The following is a 6,000-nucleotide window of genomic DNA, read 5'->3' on the forward strand; positions in this document are numbered from 1 at the left end:
TTTTTTATTCAAAATGTGAAAATGTAAAAATTCTGTTTTTTAAAATCATCTTTGAAAAAAAAGAGATTAAAGTTATTTTTGAAATTAGAGCTATTTTTATTTAAATAAAAAAACTTTTAAAATTTAGTTCATAGGAATAATTATAAAATATTTCAAATTTCAAATGCATTTTAATTTTTTATTTAAAATGTGAAAATGTAAAAATTAGGTTTTTAAAAATCATCTTTGGAAAAAAAGAGATTAAAGTTATTTTTTTAAATTAGAGCTATTTTTATTGAAATAAAAAAATGTTTAAATCTTAGTTTATAGGACTAATTATAAAATATTTTTAAATTTGAAATGCATTTTAAAGTTTTTTTAAATTATTTTTGGAATTACGTAATTTTTTATTTAAAATGTGAAAATGTAAATATTTTGTTTTCAAAATCATCTTTTAAAAAAAAGAGATTAAAGTTATTTTTTAAATTAGTGCTATTTTTATTTAAATAAAGAAACATTTAAATTTTAGTTTATAGGAATAATTATAAAATATTTCTAAATTTGAAATGCATTTTAAATTTTTTTTAAATTATTTTTGCAATTACGTAATTTTTTATTTAAAGCCTGAAAATATATATATTTTATTTTTTGAAATCATCTTTTAAAAAACAGAGATTAAAGATATTTTTTCAATTAGTGTTATTTATATTTAAATAAAAAACGTTTAAATTTTATTTTTAAAAATGATCTTAAAAAAAAAAGAAAATAAGAGTTTAAGTTAGTGAAGTTTTTATTTAAATGTCAAAAAGTATATAATTTGTTTTTTAAAATAATCTATTAAAAAAAATTTATAACTGAAGTTTACAAATTATTAAAGTTTTGAATTTAATATAACGTTTAAATTTTATTTTTAGAAATTATGTTTCAAGAACAAGAAAATAAGAATTTTGTTAAAATAAGAAAATCATGTATTAAAAACAAGAAAACAAGAAAACAAGAACAAGAAAAAGAGAGATTAAAGTAGGTTTTATGTTATTTTTGAAATTGGTGCTATTTTTATTTAAATAAAAAAACGTTTAAATTTTAGTCTTCAAAACCATCTTTTAAAAAATCATCTTTTATGTGGAATATTATAGATTATATAGTTGGTTAAGAGTTGTTTCATAATTTAGTTAGAGTAAGTAGGCTGTATAAAACACCACATGGGCATTATCCCTAAAACACCACACCACATGGGCAAAGACCCCAACACTAGAGTGGTTAGATGCATAAGCATATGGCTAATTGGATCTTCTAAATGCACCAGCGCATCGAAAACACATACGTAATTTATGATTGTCCAAAGGTCTCCTCTCTCCCCAAGCATGGGAACCAAGTGATGATCTATAGGAATGGCCACTAGTTGAGGTGGATTGCCCAACCAAAATAGATAATATTGAAAAGGCCTAATTATTTTCTCAAAGTTCTCGCTTTAAAAGGTCTGTAGTGTCAACCCGCTCTCTTTTTTAATGTGTAGTCCGAGAAATAATAGATGCACCTTGCTTGTGTATCGTTCAAAGTAATGTATCAGGTATCCTTCTATCTCCTCCATATCTATTGCAAACCCAAGGCAGTAAAGCATTCAAAGAAGGTCTTATTAACCAAACCTCTCCACTATCTGTCCTTAGTATAGGGGCCATAAGTGGACAATGTGGTCCTTACACCACATGTGGAAAAGTTTCATATTGGATAAAAAGTAAAAAAAGGAAAACATATAAGGAAAAAATATTTGAGACATCTAAGTTTAAAAATGCGACAACTAGAGTTTGAAAAATTTTTAATCAAAATTAAGAATTTTTAATAATATTGAGTTTGATAAACATAATATTGAGCCACACATTTGGCCCATCTACCGGTAGGTGCATAGGATGATCCCAACGACATCCTACCTCATCAAGGAGTATGTACAAATAGTTTTCATTACGTAAATAGATTATAAGTCATATTGAATAGAATATTATTTTCATTACCCAAATAGAATATTAATTTCCATGTGTTTTTTTTGTGCATGCGCTAGCCAGCGCACAGGTTCTGGCACCACTACTCGTATGCAGATAGAGATTCTGAGAGCTGAGATGAGAGCACTGTAGGATGCTAGGGCACCCCCTCACTTGGTTGCGAGTCTAGATTCAGTTATTGAGGCTCTGGGTCGATTGGACACAGTTGAGGACGTTGTGGATAGCTTTCACGCACAGGCTGAGGTAGAGATCACTGGTGATGGCTTGGATTGGAGAGCCATTCGACAGTTGTTTGAGCGTGAGTCACATCACAGGCAGGCCTTAGAGGATATGTTTTGGGATGGTCACACTGAGGCGATGCGACCACGATCAGGGCTCCCCTTCCATATTTTATGTTGTAGGCACTCCATCATAGCAGCACACATTTATCCGAGATATCTCGCTGCGAATGGTGGTCGATTGCCTCACAACTGCTAGATAGCCAGGTCATTTGCCATGCAGCTATACACTGAGTTTGTGCTTGGTCATCGGGTAGACTACCTTAGTACCCGTCCAAGATCAGGAGCGGGACATGGTAGGATGGGGCGTTAGGAGCGTCAGATTGTAGGTGTTCGGCGTCGATGCGAGGCACCAGAGTTGCACACCATCCCTGCACCGACATTGCGAGCTGTTGGAGGACAGATTAGGGGGGATGTTCATTCAGTGGCTGTGGGGGTTAAAGGTCACTGTGCCTTAACCCCAGTTATGTACAATACTCAAACACATATATAAATGAATGAAAAAGAAGATTAGGGTGGTTCTGCACCCACCAAACTTGTGTGACTCTCTGTCTCTCTCTCTCCTTCTTCTGTTCTTGCTTCCGTTGAGAGCACTCTCAACTGGTATCAGAGCCCGAGTGATCTAGCTGAGCGTGCGTGAATGCTGGAAGCTCAACAGCTCTGTGGGAGGAAGGAGAAGCTTTGTTGGAAGCTTTGTGGGTAACTTTACTTGCATCCGAGTGTGCAGAGACCTTGGAGGAACCTTTGGAAAAGTCACTTTGGCTTTGCGAAGTGGTTTTGAGAGCTTGTTAAGAGCTTTCAAAGAAAAAGTCGTTTTTTTAGCTTTTTCCTGTTCCGTTCGATGACAGAGACTCCGTATTGACTTGTAGAGGCAACTATTGCTTGCTTTTGGTGTCCACATTACTTCAGGAGCTTGGAAACACCTTCATTCTTGAATCTGGGATCATTTCAGTGGATTTCTGACTCACTGTGTCAGTTCCTGCGTTTTTGGCCAGGGTGTTGGAACTCAAGTTTGGAGCAACCATTTACAGATCTGTCAGTTCCGGTGGACTCAGGAGGTCCCAAAACTTCTATGTTGCTCATCATTCGCACTCCGATGGAGTTTACAGATAGCTCTATTTCCAAAAACGTTTTTCAGTCCGTGTGTTGGACCCAGTGATTGAGACCACGGTTTCCAAAACCGTCTGTCCCATTGCGTTCCGGATGCCCAAAAACCCCTACCTGTCAGTTCTTGCGCGATTCGGTGGAGGATTTTCAGAGTTATAAATCTCTGTGTATTCGATTTCGTCTCTCTGTTATGCATTTTTCATACTAAGGTTTTGAAACCTTAGATTTATGCCACATGGCAGTGGATAAGTGTTGACTCCCATTTCTCACTCATCGGTTGGGATTTTGGAGTTCTGGCAGAAGAGAGATATTTGCAGATTTTCTTGCTGATTCCGATTATGCAATGGCGCCCATGTTTTGAGGCATCTCAGGTTCTATTTTCAGTAGCGCTCATTACTGTGGGACTATGATTTCTTGAGCATACCTTATGCAGATCACTCTGGTTGCAGTTTGAGCAGTGTGCGCTCATTCGTGGTGTGCATTGGGTTGCAGTGGATGATTTATAGGCCATTTGGATGCATTGCAGTCCTTGTTGGATGCGCTGATAGGCCCAAATTGCCTTGTGGGATGCTATTTTTTATGGACGCTTTGCACATGGATGCTATTTTAAGCTGAGGGACAGCTTTGACACATTGCAGGTGATGCACTGATAGTGCTATGCTCTCTTGGATGAGACATTATTGATGCATATGCCAGTGGACAGTGTTTATGCTTGAGTCATTTGGCACTTATTGGCATTTTCTTTTGGGCCAGATTTGCTCATATGGATGCATAGTATATGCACATGAGTCAGATGCTTTGAGTTTTGAGTTTTGGTGATATTTCACTCTATTGTGGCATACACATTTGGGTGCACTTGGTATTTGGTGTGATTCTCTCTTGCAGGCACTAGCATTTGGGATTTTGCTTTATTTTCATCATGGCATCCTCTTCCATGTCTGAAAAGGAGTTTTTCAGCATTAAAAAGTTTGATGGGACAAACTTTTCTTTGTGGAAAGAACAAATAAGGGATGTGGTTATTCAAAAGAAGCAGATTAAACCCTTGGCAGGGATTGAAGCTAAGCCTGCAAATATGTCTGAGGATGATTGGAATGAGTTGGATGCATTAGCAAAGTCTACTATTAGACTTCATCTTACAGAGTCAGTTTATTTCACAGTAGTAAATGAGCAGACTACGGAAGATTTGTGGAAGAAACTGTGTGCCACTTATGAGAAGGAAACTGCCTCTAATAAAGTTTACCTCATGAAGAGGTTGTTTGAGCTGCAGATGAAGGAAGGGGTCTCCATTGCTTCTCACTTGAATGAATTCAATATTATTTTCAGCCAGCTTCAGGCTCAGAAAATGAATTTTGATGCGGAGACTAAGGCAATATTTCTCTTATGTTCATTGCCATCCTCATGGGATACCTTCCGTACAGCTGTCAGTAACTCTGCACCTGGTGGAGTACTAAAATTTGATGATGTTGTGGGTAGCCTGTTGGCCGAGGAGATTAGACGGAAGTCTATGGATGGCAACAAGCAGGATGCAGCCTTAAATGTGCAAAGGGGAAGATCACAGTTCAGGGGGAAGTCCCAAGAAAGAGGGAAGTCTCGTAGCAAATCCAGGGCACGGAACATTGAGTGTTACCATTGTGGCAAGAAGGGCCATATGAAAAAGGATTGCTACAAGCTGAAAAGAGAGCAAAAGGATAAGAAAAAGAATGCAAATTGGGGTGCAAATCAAAAGGAAGAGAGTCCAAGGGAGGACAAAGGAAAAGTGAAGATCGAGGAGATCAATGCAGTCACACATGATAGTGACAATGATGTTCTCTTCATGTCTAGTTTATCTGCAGAGTTGCTTACCACTTCAGATGATGCATATTCCCAGGATTGGATTTTGGATTCTGGTGCTTCATTCCATGTTACTCCCCATAGGGAATGGTTCTCCACTTATGATAGTGAAAAGACGGGTTGTGTGCATCTTGGAAATGACTATGCATGTGACATAGTGGGAGCAGGTGACATAAAGTTTTCTTTTGCAAATGGGTTTGCATTTGTTTTGAAACATGTGAGACATGTGCCTAAGTTGACCAAGAGTCTTATTTCAGTGGGTCAGCTAGATGATGCTGGTTTTCAGACCACTTTTGGCTTTCAGAGTTGGAAAATTCAAAAGGGCTCTATGCTTTTGGCCAGGGGTGCCAAGTGTGGGAATTTGTATCCCTTACATGTATTAGGGGTATTTGATCATGTTGTTGCAATAACCGAGCAGCCAAGCACTTCTTTGTGGCATTGCAGGTTGGGACACATGAGCCAGAATGGAATGAAACTCTTATGCCGTTTGGGTTATGTACCGCATTTGAGTTTCTCTGATTTTGAATTTTGTGAGCATTGTCTCTATGGGAAGCAGACTAAATCAGCCCATAAAAGAAGGGGAAAGAAAGAGTTTGAAAAGCTTGATTTGGTGCATTCAGACGTATGCGGTCCCATGCCTACACGGTCATTAGGCGGGGCTGAATACTATGTGACATTCATTGATGATGCAACTAGGAAAGTGTGGGCTTATGCTATAGCTCAGAAGAGTGATGTGTTCCAGGTATTTCAGAAATGGCTGGCCTTGGTTGAGAATCAGTCAAGTAGAACGCTTAAATGCCTACGGACTG

The sequence above is a fragment of the Dipteris shenzhenensis genome, chromosome 15, assembly GCF_047967505.1.
Source record: "Dipteris shenzhenensis isolate YYH24624 ecotype China chromosome 15, Dip_SZ_1.0, whole genome shotgun sequence".
Lineage (NCBI taxonomy): Eukaryota > Viridiplantae > Streptophyta > Polypodiopsida > Gleicheniales > Dipteridaceae > Dipteris > Dipteris shenzhenensis.